The following is a 17090-nucleotide window of genomic DNA, read 5'->3' on the forward strand; positions in this document are numbered from 1 at the left end:
ACCACCAGAAAAGTGGCGTGTGTGTGAGCTCTGGCTTATGGCCATTGGCTTTGGGCTGGTGTGGCCTTGGATTCTCCCTTGTCTCACCAAAGGCTGTCATGTGTGGCCTCCGTGTTATTTTCTGAAATGCCAATGGACATTTACCAAAACATTGCTGAAGGGCTACATCAAACTTCGGGTGATAAGAACACTTTTTTTTTTTGGAGATAAGTTTTCTAGAGTGATAGTTCAGTTAATGATAACTGATTATGTACAGCACTATCTATGAACACCTACCATCCTCATGGTCAAATCCCTTCCTTCTAAAAGCTCGAGCAGAATTTGAGAATGATTTGGAAAGCAGAGTTTCTATAATCCACTCCGTCCATTCCTCAAACTGCATACAGTGTTTAACGCTCCAGTATAGCAGGATCTAATCAACTGAGGACACAAACAGCTGACAGAAATGCTCATCACTTTTTCAGGGTTTCAAGAACTTTATTTTTTTTAACTTATAATGCCCCCATATCTTTGAGTGTAGGTGACTTAAATATATAACGTCTTAAAAATGCACGAGCTATAACAGTATCACCAAATGCATGGGATAATTGCAAGTATTTAATTTACAAGTAAATTGTTGCCCATAATAATTCTTAAAAACCAAATTAAAAAATAAAAGTTTCCATCAAAGTGATTCCTTTCAACATGTATATGAGCCAATCGAGAATGCCATGGTTTGTGTCCGGTGCACCCTCGTCCTCAAAGTCACTTCCCTGATTTGCAGTGCTCTAGCGAGGTCTGTGCAGCAGAATTCCCTGACGCAACTCACCTCTAGATCCCTCCACTGGGGCTTCCAGGAGCCTCGATTGTGGAGCCAAACAGGACAAATCCTTAACTGCTTCACCCTTTTCTCCATTTATCTCAAATATTACCTATCGGTGCTTTTAGGAGGATTTGGGTTTTCTTTTTAGTGAGTCATAATCCAGACTGAAAGCTACAACCCTTGATGTTCATCAGCAAGTGCTTCAAGTCCTCATGGCGGGCAAGCGAGGTTGTGCCATCTACAAATCACAGGTTGTCAGTAAACGTTCCTCCAAATCCTGGTGCCACATGCTTTTTCATACAATCCATTTTCTCTGATTTTTTTGCTCAGGGTACAGATTGAATAAGTATGGTGAGAAGATATAACCCATCACACACGTTTCCTGGTTGTAAACCATGCAACTTACCCTTGTTCTGTTCTGGCAACTGCCTCTTGATCCACATCTAGATCCTTGTATGAGCACAAGGCAGTGGTTTAGTATTCCTATTCTTCTCAGGGCTACTCATGGTTTGTTATGATCCACACAATAGATGTTAGCTGTGGTTAATTTCATATTGAAATGTATGCTCGATTATTCAATATCTTCATTTTCTTTTTACAATATTTCCTTTAGTAATAACTTCTGGGTTGTCTAATCTTCACTATTAATAAACTTGTTCATATTTTTGTTTGAAATGATTGATTCTTTAGTGTCTTTTGCTTCCTTAAGGCAGTGATGTGTAAAAGAAAAACAAACACTGTCATCCAGTTGGTTCCAAGTCATACTGACTTTGTAGGGCAGGGTAGAACTGTCCTTGTGGGCTTCTGAGATGGTTAACTTTCTACAAGAGTGGAAAGCTTAATCCTTCTCCCACAGAAAGAACGGCTGGTGGGTTTGAACTACTGACCTTGAGATTAGCAGCCCAGCACATACCTACTCTGTCACCAGGGCTTATCTGGCTACTAATTTTAGTGTTAGATCTCTTTATACTTGGGCTAATTATCAATTAACTGGTTATTAATTAACTGTTCACTCAACAAATATTTTTCTTTAAAAATCATTTTATTGGGAGTTCATAAGCTCTTATCACCATCCATCCATCCATTGTGTCAAGCACATTTGTACATTTGTTGCCCTCATCATTCTCAAAACATTCGCTCTCTACTTGAGCCTTTGGTATCAGCTCCTCATTTTCTCTTCCCTCCCTGCCCCCCTCCCCCACAAATCCTTGATAATTTATAAATTATTATTATTTTGTCTTGTCTTACATTGTCCAATGTCTCCCTTCACCCACTTTTCTGTTGTCCATCCCTCAGGGAGGGGGTTATATGTAGATACTTGTGATCAGTTCCCCCTTTCTACCTCACCTTCCCCTTCCCCTCCTGGTATCACTACTGTCATGATTGGTCCTGAGGGGTTTATCTGTCCTGGATTCCCTGTGTTTCCAGTTCTTATCTGTACCAGTGTACATCCTCTGGTCTAGCCAGATTGCTAAGGTAGAATTGGGATCATGATAGTGTGTGTGTGGGCGGGGGGAAGCATTAAAGAACCAGAGGAAAGTTGTATGTTTCATTGCTATACTGCACCCTGACTGGCTCATCTCCTCCCTGCAACCCTTCTGTTGCCTGCAGATTGATTGGCTTTGGGTCTCCACTCCTCACTCCCCCCTCATTCACAATGATATGCTTTTATGTTCTTTGATGCATGATACCTGATCCCTTCGACACCTTGTGATCATGCAGGCTGGTGTGCTTCTTCTATGTGGGCTTTGTTGCTTCTCAGCTAGATGGCCATTTGTTTATCTTCAAGCCTTTAAGACCCCAGGCGTTATATATATTTGATAGCCAGGCACCATCAGCTTTCTTCACCACATTTCCTTACACCCTTTTTGTCTTTGGCAATCGTGTTGGGAAGGTGAGCATCATGGGATGCCAGTTTAATAGAACAAAGTGTTCTTGCATTAAGGGAGTACTTGAGTGGAGACCCAATGTCCATCTGTTACCCTAGTACTAAACCTATAAATATAGGTGCATAGATCTATTTCCCCACCCTCATATATAAATATATTTGCACATATACATGCCTGTATTTGGACCTTTATAAATGCCCTTTGCCTCTGAGTTCTTTCCTCTATCTTCTTTTACTTTCCTCTTGTTCCACTATCATGTTCAGTCTTCATTTGGGTTTTGGTAATTTCTCTTGGTGACATTGCCCTTGATCAAGCCCTACCAGGCCTCCTACACCCTCTTTATCATCGATTTTGGATCATTTGTTGTTCCCTTGTCCCTGGGTTTGTTAACACCCACTTCCCATCTCCTCCTCTCCCATGTCCCCCTGGAACTGTCAGTTCTGTTGTTTTCTCCTCCAGATTGTTTATCCCACCTATCTTATCTAGCTAGACCTTCAAAGATACAAATATGCAGAAAAATACAAGACAGAGCAAAAGAAGGCAACAAAAGAAAACAAAACAGCAGCAGCAGCAACAACAAAAACCAACAGAAAAAAAAAAGCCTGTAAATAGTTCAAGGTCTATTTGTTGACCTTTAGGAGAGCTTTCTGGTTGAGTCTGATGGGGTATCAAGTCCTGGCCCCAAAGTCTATTTTTGGTATTCCCTGGGGACTTTATTGCTTTGCTCTCCTTGTTGTTCTGTTGCACACCCTTTGTGGTTTGCCTCCATGTGGTGTGTCACATCAGGCAAAATTCTCTCACTGTGTCTCCAGTGTTGTCCCTGTAGCACTATGGGTCAGTGAGGGATGCCGTGTCTTGTAATGGGGCCGGCCATATGGTCCTCTCTGTGCATTGGCTGCTCTGAGCAGTGATATCGTCGTCAAGGCTTGGTGGGTCAGGATGTGCTCCACTCTCTCTTCCTCCCCTTCATTTGTTCCTCTGTGCTCTGATCAGATGTGTTCCTCTCCCTGAGCTGTAGTAGCTTCAGTGCTGTCCTCTGAAGTAAATTCTTCTGGGGGGAAAGGGGGTTGTCCTAGTAGTTGGGATTAGGGCTGGCCCCTGGTCTACAAATATTTGGGACTAAGTATTCCTCAATTTTTTTTATCTTGCTTTAAAACAATTCCCCCACGTTTTTCAAATGGTTTTTGACTGAAAAGTCATCATGAAGTCCAGGGAGACTTACCTATTCATAGGGGAAGCATATTTCATGACTCTTTACTAAATTGTTATTTTCCTGTCTCTTTAGCTAGAGGACACCGTAATTTCAGTCACTCTTGATGCCTTTGTAGAAAAATCCAGGTGCGAGAGAGAGATACTGTAGTCGATGCTGTGATGTAATACCCACTTCAAACCGAACCACACAATATTGCAGTCACTGAGTTTCAAGTTGATGGCTTAGAGCTGAGCAGTGCCATGTGCATTAACTTCAATGGAAAGGAGCTGCTCAGTTACTCTCCCTCTCACAGTGGCCCATGCTGACTGGCTCACCATGTTAGGTGACAATGGCGTAGACCTTCTTCCTTTGAGCCACCTTTGAAGGGCCAGTTTTGAAGAACAATTTCCATTTCCACGTCAGAGCTCCTTGTGGGATCTGAAGTCTCCAGGGGAACCCTATTATGGTTCAAAGTGTCCTTGTGTCCTGTCCTGCTTTCCCTACTTCATTAAAAGTGTTGTGAGCAAAGGTATTGGTCAATAAACTTCTTGCATGCAAATCTCCATCCTACAATCTATTTCCAACAAGCCCCAAAAGTTGGTGCAATGAGTGGACTCTGGAAGCAGACGCACAACTGGGCTTTGGAGCTGGATTCGAAGCCTGCTTAGCTGACCATGAGAATCCTATCACTAGCAATATTGATAAGCCCTGGGCTCTGGTAGTGGTACCATGGTAAGAACATTCACACTTGGTGAACTGGGATTTAAATTGTGGAAGGAAATGCATGGCTGGAACAGTCTCTGTGGCATTTGATACGTTAGGTACGTGGGTGTGGAGCAGCGGCGTTTGTGTAAGAATTCAATGGGCTAGCTCTTGCTGTGGCCATCAATGCACTGGGAAGCATGTGATAATCATCGATTGAAAACTAACCCTGAAATCCAGAGAATACCTTCAAATTAATTTCCAATAGTACTGAAGGAAATTCTCCATTAGCAGGGCTATGAAAACATAATGGAAGTGTATAAGCATCATCCAGATCAGAAGTTTTCTAAGCTAGGTTACAGTAATAGAACTAGCCCTGTTTTTCCAGACCAATGTATTTCGCCGTGCATTTACACAAGAATTTCCAGGCCCAAGACAACTGTGCAAGGTAGTAGTTCTATGTGAAGAATGGCCTTTCCCTTGCCTTGTTCGTAGTAACAGGGGTACCAATGCCCTCCATCTTCAGTTTTATTCTGCTTTCTCCCACTTGGCTCCTTTGGACTAGCTTCCAAAGCACACACAAGGACCTGTATGTCTCATAGCAATATTTGTAAATTGCGACTCTCAGTAACGACTGCACACAGATACGCCAGATGTGACTTACACACTGGATGCTAAAATAAATGATTTCTTGATTTCTTCTATGGTTGCGGAGTCTGTAGCCTTTAATTCTGTACTATTCATTTTGTCTACGTGGCCTTTCCTTCTGGTCTTTAGCTAACAAATAACAAATTCTTATTTAGCATCTCTCTGGCAATCTGCTTATCACTCTAGTGTGTTGAAATAACTATCTTTTTTTAAATCACATCTCTCCCCCCCCCCAAATATCTCATGAGATAGGGACCAGCTTATTAAAATATTTTCATCATCACTTAAAATCATACAAATAGCAGATTGATGTGGCTGTTATATCACTTTAAATTAGAGATCTCTTTGAGATCTCCCCATTTTATAAATATTATCACTGTGGGTCAGAGAGGTTAAATGAAGTGAATGTCACAGTTAAAATACAACCTCCTTTTTCTTTCCAGAAAATTTTTCAGTGTACCATGCTCAGTACTATAGGAAATAAATTCAAATGACTTTCACGATTGCTTTCTTAACATTATTACCCAGATAATAACAGAAGAAAGGAAAAATAAAATATACCCCATAAATGTAGCACAACTGTCTTTTCTTTCCTATAATCTATACCATGGTTTTTTACGTTCTCTCTCTCTCTTTTTTTTTTTTTTCAGCAAAAAACTTCCTTTACTGTTTTCTGGCCTCTGCTTTTATCTTGTTTCCTAGGCCATTTCTCTTTTTTCTCCTGTTTTTCTTTTTAGTCAACCCTTCTGCTTCTCCTTCCCTCCTTCCTTTTCCTCCTCCTTGTCTTTGGTTGAGGACTGCAGAGAAGTAAAACTAGCGGAGTGTGTATATGGATAGACATGCATGACTCCGTGTGTGCGTATTACACAGAACGGATCCCTGGTGGCACAGTGCTTACTCTGCAAGGTCAGCAGTTTGAAGCTACTGCAGAAGCTCTGCTGCAGAAGGACAGGGATTTCTATATCTGTAAAGGACTGCAGCCTCGACTCGGGGAGTTCTAGCTTATCTTAGCCGGTTGCTATCAGTCGGCATGGACTCAATGCAGTGCATTTGTGTTTTGTTTGTCTCGATGTGTGTGTGTGTGTGTGTGTGTATACATACTCAATGGTAGATGTAGCCATATTCTAAGTCTATGGGTCAGATGTCAGTCTGATTTGAATAGCTGCAATAAACCCAAGATCAGAAGATCAGACAGCAGGTATCTGGATGCAGAGTCAAATGAAGCCAAGGTCAACAGGTAAGGCGGCAGGCTGCTGACAACTGTCAGCAGTGGCAGGCAATATCACAGATTACTGGTTGAAATCCAAAGATCCAGTGGTCAACAAGCCAGATGTAGGATCCAATCCCAGCAAAAAGCAAACAAGCTTTTCTACAGCATCCACTTATATTGGAAGCAGTCTAGACACTTGGAGGAAATCTCAGCATGAGAGATTACTGAGTTTTCTCCAGGGAGCCAATGAGAAGGCCTGGCCCAGCCAAGTGGTCACAAAACCTCTAGGATCACATTTTTCCTCTTCCTTCAGACTTCGTTGATAGCACTCCATATAAGCAGAGACATCTTGAATCAAAGGAGCAAGGGGAGGTGTCTTTGTTTGTTGGTTTGTTTAATAAAATCCAGCCCCTTTTCCTGATGAGAATTCTGGGCAAGGGATAGACTCAGTTGTGCATGATGTGCATCCATTTTGGGGGCAGGTTAAGGAGATAATACCTCTCCGGAAAGAGGAACAAGAGAGTCATATTGGGTAGGTTAGGTTGGTGACGAGTAACACTTAAAGGCTGCAAATTCCTAAAATCTCACTCTCCTGAGGATAAAATGATGAAATCGCCGAGTTGAAATCAAAGACCTATGCTTGGTCTTAATCACTATATGGAGAAGAGTGGGCAGGACTTGAGTTCTGCATGCATGATGATCCAGTCTTGATTCTGAAGGATCCCCAGTGATGCTCTACCACTAACCACAAGTTTGAACTCAACCTTCACCCAGTGGTTCTGTGGGAGAAACACTTGGAGATATGCTTCTGCTGAGATCACAGGCAAGGAAACCCCACAGGGCAGTTCGAATCTATCATATACAGTTTAGGACCCGGAATGGACCTGAGCACTGCTCAGGACTTGGGGACAGTCCTACTGTTGTCTTGCATCCTAGGATGAAAAGGTTTATTGACAAACACAGATCCAGCCTTGTACGCTTGGAGTGCAGACGGCCTCTGAATGAAGTTTTCTCAACTTCCTTTGCTTACAGGGATTCATCTTCTCTTGGAGACTTTGCCTTGGCTAGAAAAGGGTCTCCCATCTGGCCTTAATGATAAAGGCCAGAGCAGGGAAAGGCAGCTTCCTTGTCAACTAGCCTTCCCAAGACAGTCTCTCTGGTAGGTGGCAGTTTTCAGCCAGGACGGTCTCAGGGTCTCATTGTTTCTTGGGGCTTACAGTTTCCACAGGAACACAATTGGCTGCATGGCTTCTAACGGATTTTCTCCCAGAGAGCCTCGATTCCACTGTGGGCCCCTTCTCCACGAACACCGGCGGAAGCGGCTTTGACACTGGTTACTTTCAGCACTCTCGCACTCTGTGTTGGTCCCGGTGCCCAGTGGTGACTGTGTGAGATCATTTAAAAACAGAACCCAAACCTAAGAATCTTACATGCCCGGAGTTTGTCTCCATTTTAAAGGAAAGTCCCAATATCAAGGATGAATGTGGAGCAAAAGAAACAATATAGGGTAGAGCCTTACTTTGGGCTCTCTCTGATGCTGGAATAAGACCTTCCTCTTCAGGTGCTTTCCTTTGGATAGAGCCAGAAAGGACCTAAGGCTACTTTCTGTTAGCACATGAAGAGATGATTGACATAAACCAGACTCCTCCCATCTCTCACTCACTGGGAATGATGTGGGAGTCTCTGGACAAACCACTGGGATGGGGTGGAGACCTTGGTGGACTGGCCTGGACTTTATGCTACTCTTGACCAGAGAGAGCTGACAAGGGTGTGCAAATTGCACTCGACAGCATGACAAGGCATGCGTTTCATTTTCACGTGCATTTCATCCTAGCCAGGCATGCATTTTACTGCTTCCCGTGTTTGTCCATCAACAACACTTCCCATATTGCCACAGAGCTCTGCGCATGTGTTTATTGAATGGCCATCATAATTATGAGTCGCTTGCCGCTTAATGATCCCCTTAGGAGGAGGTGCCATGATTTGTTAGACATTCGTTGATTGCTGGGCATTTAGGCTTTTCCCATCTTTCATGATTGCAAATCTTGTAAAAATATGCCTATTGCTCCCTTTCTTGTTTTAAATCAGTCCCTGAGTGTGCATTCCCAGGAGAGGGATGACGGAGTCAAAGTGTACACATTTCAGTTAACAACAGCAACAACCACGGCAGGCTAGCTGCTTGCGGAGTAAGAAGCACTACGCTCCTGGAAAGCGCCGGCGGACTGGGTCCAAATCTTTTCCCCCATTCAATTTAATTTAAAAGGAAGGTAAACTTGTTTCTACTCTAGAGGAAGCTGTGAAGTAGTGTCCACCACACGGGCTCTCGATACAGTTGTGTGGCACAGCAGAACGGAAGCAATCTCTCTTCGGGGTCAGCACAGCGTCCAATTGCATTATTGTTTTCCCAGTCAATCGCTCTTGTTGTTCCCAACTACATCTGTGTGGAAACCGACAGCTTCCCCTAGGCAGTGAATCACATACAACGAACTATTTTCCAGAAATAAGGTTTAAGTCAGTTCTCCAGGTTAACTGAGTGTATGGCACTTTTTAATTAACCAAAGGGTATAGAAAGTATGCATCCTAAGCAAGCTGTGTCCCTTCTCTGATAGGGGAGGGAACTTTGATGGGCTCAGCTTATAAGGGAAACATTTTAATTCACTAACCTTGCTCTTCTTTCCTCCCCTTCCCATGATTCCTGGCATTCAACATATATTCCTGGAGCCTCATCCAGGGCAAATACCACACTTACCTTACTGCCTCCCTGAGGGAAACATATTTCACAATAGTTACACTGCCATGATATTTGTTTCACTTCAACAAGAATTTATTGAGTGTGTATGCGGTAAGGCATATGGAAAGAATATGGGCTCGGGAATCATGCAGGCCTGTGTATGCATGAGAAAATTATGTAATGTTCCCCAGTTGCAATGCCCTCATCTACCAAATGAAAATAATAATTCCTCCTTTACAAAGTAAAAGATGTAAAGGGCCCAGTACACAATATGCACACACTGAAAGCTAGTTCTTTTTCTGGGGGCCGACAGAGAATGGAAAACATGAAGAAAATAAAATAAAATAAGACAAGACATAGCTGTGGCTCTCAGAATGCCAGATAAGACTAGACAAGTACAAACATAGCTGGGACTCCAGAGTCTGCACCAGCTCCCACAGGAGAGAAGCAGAGTTTGGCGGAAAAGCGTGGGGAGCCAGACATGTCTGAGAGATGACTTAGAGATCAGATCTCCAGGGGCGATAGAAGACAGTAGAAAGAAGCTTGAATCTAGACTCAGAAGTCCTGGGCTCCACCCAAGAACATAACGTCTCTGAGACTCAATTTCTTCATCAGAAAATGCAAGAGTGAAAAACAAATCTTGCGTGTGACAACGTCTGTCAGTCGTATTAAGAATTCCAATTCCAAATTTACCTAGCGGAGTAGCTTTGATGGAGGTAGTGGGAGAGGACGTGACTCTCACAGAATAAGTTGGACACTAACTCATAGAAGAATTGGCTGAGAGGACAGCATAAAGAAAGACACATGGACTAAAAAAAATGCATAATCAAATGCGTGAAGGGGCTTGTATGGAATTAACAGGGCCGTGTTGGGAGACTATATGGGAAAAATCGTTGGGTGAATGTCTGAGCCTGGGCTTGCATTTATATTTTAGGTCACAGGAAGCTCTTAAGCTTTCTTGAACTGGTTGCGAAACCACTCTCCCCTTAGAACTGAGTTTAGGAAATAATGCCTGCATCATGCTGGTGGGCCTAACACAATCCCAAGGGTCCTTCCAACTGGAAAGCAACAGAGTTAAAACAGAGGGAGGGGGGAATGCATCCCAGAGGTCAGATCCGTGTTCTTCGAAGTTGAAGGAAGAGGCCACGGACCAAGGAATGCACTCAAACTCTGGAAGCAGGAAAAGGCCTGGACATGAGTTTTGCCATCGAGTCTCCTGGAGAAGCCCAACTCAGGGGATGTATTGATTTTAGTACTCTCAAATGCCAGGACTTTGAGGTCATCAATTCACGATGCTTTAGGTGTCTGTGGTAATTTGTTACCTCAGCAAGAACAGACTAATATATAGTCACATCCTCTAGGTTTGCTGTTTAATTGGTTATTTTCAGTTTCTCTGTCCAAACCACACCTATTCCAACAAAATGATAATCCCCCCTTTTATTTTCTCCTGCCATTTATTTGGGAAAGCAAAACCATATTATCTAGTCAAACATTTAACAACTGATTTTTTTTTAAAAAAAGGTTCTGATTCGATCCGAAATGAAACTATGAGATCAGTTGGCGAGGGGGTGCTGACCAAGTGGGTCTTGCCTCACTGACTTGTCGCTGTTTGAAGTCATGGAGTCACTGAACTGTGGCTGCGCGTAACGGCGACACTGGTGTCCCAGCTTAAGGCTGGAAGAGCTCAACCAATACAGTGCAAGATTCTAAATGTTGTTTCCAAAGAATTCCAACGCATGGTGTTCATAAGGTACATCCATTCAAAACACACACACACACACACACACACACACGTGTGTGTGTTTTCTCTTTAGCGTTCAGGTTAGCCCTTGCACAGCCTGGAATTTGGAGCTGGAATCACTGACATTTAAGCACAGATAGGGTTACAAGAAACTGGAAGTGGGGAAAACACGCCACAAACTAAGGTGGCTTTCAGAACGTTCCTGGATTCCTTTGTATTCCAATCCCCTATGACTTCAACCAGGAAACATTAAAATGAGTTCCTTATACTGTGCACGGTTTGCAGGTGAGGGTTGTCTGAGCTTTAATCTGCTGCTTGCTTCGCCCCAGGATTTTCAGGTGCTGCGCGCGGGAGCAGAGTACAGAGTGTACCTCCGTTGTTGGTCGTCAGCCATTGGATGATGGCCATTGCTTTATTAAACTATCCAAGCACGCTGAGTCTCAACCACAAAATTTAATTTTCCCTACTGCAGGGACTAATCAACGGCCACAGACTTACAGACCCAAGGAGACTGTTTTTATCTGCAAAAAATTTCCCCCTTCAGACTGAAGTGGAGCTAATTTTAGTTTTGTCTATCCTCAGGGTTGCAAACATTGATAGAAATTTAGCTTGACGAGAAGCAGATAAGGGGTGGAATTTATATGAATCCAATCTGTGATGCAAATGAAAAAAAAGAAGAAAGCTCCAGGTTTCCCTGTAACACCTCCGTACATACATAATGTTTGACGATTTCACCATGGCAAGCCCTGCCAAAGTTGTTACTTAACCTGCTTTTCTAGACTCAGGCTACCAGAGAGCATCTCTCGTCCAGTACCCCCGTGATGATCCCCCTTCTATCTGACACACCATCCTTCACACTCATCAAATCCGCCCTCTAACCTTGTATTCGAGGGGAGAATCCGTGGCAACAAATCGGAGAGAGGGAAGGGGACACATTCACACGTATAGAATACCCGTGGTCCTGGACTATCTTCTGCCTCCTTTTACGATAGAGAAGAAAACCCAAAACCGAACCAGTTGCTGTCAGATTGATTCCCGCTCCTGGCAACTGCAGGTGTGTCAGAACAGAACTGTGCTTCACAGGGTTTTCAATGGCTGGCTTTTCCATGTAGATTGCCAGGCCTTTCCTCTGCTGTACGTCAGGGTGGACTTGGGCCATCAATGTTTCAGTTACCCATTGAGCACAGGAACCATTTTCATTGCCATGTGTTTCAAAATGATAATCTCAACTATACGGGGACCACTGGTTTAAGAATGTGTACTACCAGTGGCCAAAAGTTTCTGATGTGAAAGCATCCCTTTTTACATTCAGGTTTTTAAAAAAATAATCATGAAGGAAACTGTGGATGCCATTCAACCTTCCAAATCTTAGTTATAAAACTATTTTAAATGATAGTACTCTAAAAGAAACAAATGAAGCCAGTGTTGACCACCGAAAGACTGGCATGGAAGCCATGGATGCCACATGGCTGACACAATTAACACGAACTAATGAAACGGAATGGGCTGACTTGAGGTGAAGAAACTTGATTATGTGGATTACACGATGAGAAGTAGCAAACCCACGTGGCTCGGAGCCAAGTGACAATGCAGGAAGGGCACTGCATCTCTTTCAAATACTCAAGGATGAGTTCATTGAGACATCAAAGAAGTTAAGTTCCAACTACAGCAGAGGATTGATTTGATTGCTTTAGGACATAAATTGTTTGGCGTAACACCAGAGTTTGAGGGTAAATTCCAAGTACTTATACACGTGACCCAAGACTTACAGCTGCTTAACTTATAACTATTGCTCAGGAAACAATTACAATCTAAGTAAAGGAATACAGTTAGCAGTATTCCAGGGACCTCCTGGGAGGAGTGGAGTGGCCTTCCCAGGGACTGAGGTGGCATTTGAGAGGAGAGAGCACCAAACTGTCTATAACATTTCTGTGCAGTATTTTCCCAACATTTACTATTTTTCATAAAAAACAACTCTCTTGTTATAAGACAAAAGCATTTCAAACTCTATGCTAATTTATTTTTGAGCCTTGTAATGCACACTGCTCTGAGTTGTCATTTTTAAAAATCATTTTATTAGATAATGATTTTTAAAAAAACAACTCATCACAATCCATACATACATCAATTGCGTAAAGCACATTTGTACATTCATTGCCCTAATCATTCTGAAAACATTTGCTCTCCACCAAAGCCCTTGGCATCAGCTCCTTGTTTTTCCCCTCCCTCCTCACTCCACCCTCCTTCAGGAACCCTTGATAATTTATAAATTATTTTGTCATATCTTGCCCTGTCCGGCGTCTCCTTTCACCCACTTCCCTGTTGTCCATCCCCCAGGGAGGAGGTCACATGTAGATCTTTGTAATTGGTTCCCCCTTCAACCCACCTTCCCTCTACCCTCTCAGTATCTCCACTCACACCACTGGTCCTGAAGGGATCATCACCCTGGATTTCCTGTGTTTCCAGTTCCTATCTGTACCAGTGTATATCCTGTGGTGTAGCCAGATTTATAAAGTAGAATTGGTATTATGATAGTGGGGGGATAGGAAGCATTTAAGAACTAGAAGAAAGTTGTATTTTTCATCGTTGCTACATCACACCCTGACTGGCTAATCTCTCTGAGACCCTTCTGTAAGGCGATGTCCAGTGGCCTACAGATGGGCTTTGGGTCTCCACTCCGCACTCCCCACCTCATTCACTATGATACGATTTTTTGTTTGATGATACCTGACACCTGATCCCTTCGACATCTTGTGATTGCACAGGTTGGTGTGCTTCTTCTAGGTGGGCTTTGTTGCTTCTGAGTTAGATGGCCACTTGTTTACCCTCAAGCTTTGAAGACCCCAGACGCTATCTCTTTTGATAGCTGGGAGAAGGTAAATCTTGATGGATGCAGAAAACTTCATCTTTCCCCCTTGGAGCAAATGGTGGGTTTGAACCACCAAATTTGCAGTTCACAACCCAATGTTTACCCACTATACTGCTGGGGTACTTCATTAAAGAAAAATGAGAAATGTGTAACACACACACACACATATTGCTTTCCCTTGATTACTACTAATGTTGTGATTGAATATGTCATAATCCACTGTAGAAAAATTTACAAATAATTTTACTGATAGTATTCACATGCCCTAAAAATATTACATTAAAGTGATTTATAAATGTGCCACTTGTTAGATTATAAACCCCATGAGGGTGTCTGTGCGGTGTGGATTGGGACTCTGTTTGGGGTCGGAGAAGATTCCTGGAGGATGGGAGCCATATGCCACTGGAAGACTAGGGCTTTAGCAGTGCTAGGAAATCAATTGTATTTTTGGTTTTTCTTGAATTTTTAATACAGTTAAGTACTAACCTTAAAATATCCCCATTGCTTTTTGATAATATAAGTGAGAACCTAACGTTCTATGGGTCGATTCATTCGGCACATAGTGACGCTACACATAGTAGCCGGAAACCCAGACTGGTCCAGCACAAACCTCGCAATTGGAACATTGGGGCGCATTGTGGGAGCCACAAGATGGATACATCTTGTTGAGCGACTTCCTCCTTTTCATTGACCCTCTTCTTTGCTGTTCATGATGTTCGCTTCTAGGGACAGGTCCCTCCTGATAACATGTCCAAAGTATGTGAGCTGCACATAGTCTACCCAAAACCAGCTCCACGACATGCTTGTGGCTTGCAATGCCAGAGTCAAGAAAAACAAACTAATGTATTATTTGATGTGAGTATTTTATAGAATTTTTTTTCTTCCTAATGAAGGAAAAGGTAGATTCTGACCCCAGATTGGAAGACAGGTCAGGCAGCCTTCTCCCTCTTCTTGAAGCTGATTAAAATCACTGACATTTAACTGAAAGGGTGGTGAGGTTTAGTGGTAGAAATCAAAACCACTTATTGGTCAGTTGATTGCAAGAAGTGTCATCTTGTTCATTATCAATTAATCAGGCAGGACACGTTTGATTTGGAACTTAGTAGGACAAACATGTTGGAAGTTGGCCGTACCATCATGCTCTTCTTCTTTCTTTAAGAGAATCCCTGTTTTTCTGTGTGGCTGTATGCTTACTCTCGGGAGGTATTTCATGCTGGACCTAACTAAAGCATATGGAGCTCTTATGAAATTTATCTCCTCCATAAATTACACGCTGAAATCCTAACTTCAAACTGTGGATGTAAGTGCTTGAGAATAGGATTTTCTTTGTTGTGTTAATTAGATCAGAACCAAGCAGGGTGATTCTGAATCCATTCACTCTTGAGTTATAAAAGAGAGTAGAGGAGACAAAGAGACTTCAACACACCTTGATGGGGTGGGAGGTCACCTACAGACAGGGAGAGCTGAGAATGGACACCTTAGGAAGGCACTGACCTGGGGGAGTCCTTGACTTTGGCTTTTCAGTCTCTGCAACGGTGAGGAAATAGAGTGTCCGTTTCGAGAGCTAGGCTTTTGCATCACTTTTTGAAACTTTTTTTTAGCAGCAATAGGAAATGAAGACAGTGGTTCTTTCACTCTGCTCATTTCGACACAAACCAAATCGAACCCAACTCTCCCACTCATCGGTCAGTTTGTTGTTCTATGGTGGCTTGCGGGTTGCTATGATACTGGAAAATGTGCCACTGGTATGTCGCATACCAGCCGGGCCACCCATGGTGACAGGTTTCGGTGAACAGCTTCTAAACTAAAAATAGACTAGGAAGAAGGAAGATATCGTCCACTTATGAAAAGTTAGCCACTGAAACTGTTTGAACAGCAGAGGGAACATCATCTGGTATAATGCTGAAAGATGAGCCCCACAGGATGAAAAACACCCAAAATACAACTAAGGAAGAGCTGTCTCCTCAAACTAGAAATGAATTTAATGGCATGGATGCAAAATAGTTTGGGGGTCCTTCATTTAAATCGACTGCCACACACAATTTAACGTGCAAAGAGGCTACTTTGAGGACTACGGTGCGCCTGATCCAAACCGTGGTATTTTCAATTTTCTCGTGCGCATGTGAGACCAAACATGAACCAGAGATGCATTGATGCATTGGAATCATGGTGTTGGCAAAGAATAAGGAAACCTCTGTGGACTGGGTATAAGAAGGAGAAGTAAATCTTAGAGGAAGGAAAGCCTGGATAGTCTCTAGGAGGGAGAATGGCTAACATATGTGAACATGTGATCAAGAGAGATCTGTCCCTGAAAAAGGACTTCCTGTTTGGTAGAGGGCCGGAAGCTAAGAGAAGACCCTCAAGAAGATGGGCTGATACCGTGGCTCTAATAATGGACCATAAACACAGCAGCAATCGTGAGAGTCGCGCAGGACTGGATAGGGTTTTGTTCTGTTGTATATAGGCCTTACGTGTTGGGACCTAATGAACTTTACCCAACAACAAACAACGACATCAGAGTAAACCCACTGCCATTCTCTGAGTCAATTCTGACTCACTGCAAAGTTACAGGACAAAGTTTTACTTGGGGTTCCGAGGCAGCAAATATTTAAGGAAGTAGACTGCCTCACCGGTCTTCCAAGGGAAAGCTGGTAGAATCGAACCTCTCGGTCTGCAGCCCAATGTTTAGCACAATGTGCACACGTGCTCCCTGATTTTGATATAAAGATGGATGAACCATTTATGTCCGATGGGTTATGAGAATGAAGAAGGACGCCTTCCCTCCCTGCTCCCCCCCGTGCGCCCCCCCCCCCCCGCTGCCACTACACCTCTCATCCCCTGTTTGTGATACAGTCCCATAAATCTCTGACGAGAGGATGGTGGCAGCCATGTTGGGGTCCTCTTGTCATCTGGGATATGCAGAGAAGAAACAGGAAAGAGAAGGATCTCTAATGATAAGATTAAGATGCAGGCGTCACCCAGGGGTGACTTCCTCAGGCCTCTTGTTCTGGAAACAGTAACGGGCCTTGTCCTTTGGGCAGCTCTTGGTTTAGTAATCTGTTGCATCCAGCAGCGAACATGCTTCATGAAAAACTCAATAGACTCCTTCGTCCTGGAGGTGACCCTTGCCTCATCATCCAACTCAGTACCGGAAAGCATTTGACAACTTTGAGGCAAACAGACTCAATGATTACTCAACAGTGTTATTTACAGGAAGTTGTCGAAAGAATTTAAACCTGAGCAAATTATTTTTCTTGCTAAAATTCACCCAACCCACAGGTAAGAGAGGCAGGAGTGTTCAAGCAC

The sequence above is a fragment of the Tenrec ecaudatus genome, chromosome 10, assembly GCF_050624435.1.
Source record: "Tenrec ecaudatus isolate mTenEca1 chromosome 10, mTenEca1.hap1, whole genome shotgun sequence".
In the NCBI taxonomy this organism is placed as follows: domain Eukaryota; kingdom Metazoa; phylum Chordata; class Mammalia; order Afrosoricida; family Tenrecidae; genus Tenrec; species Tenrec ecaudatus.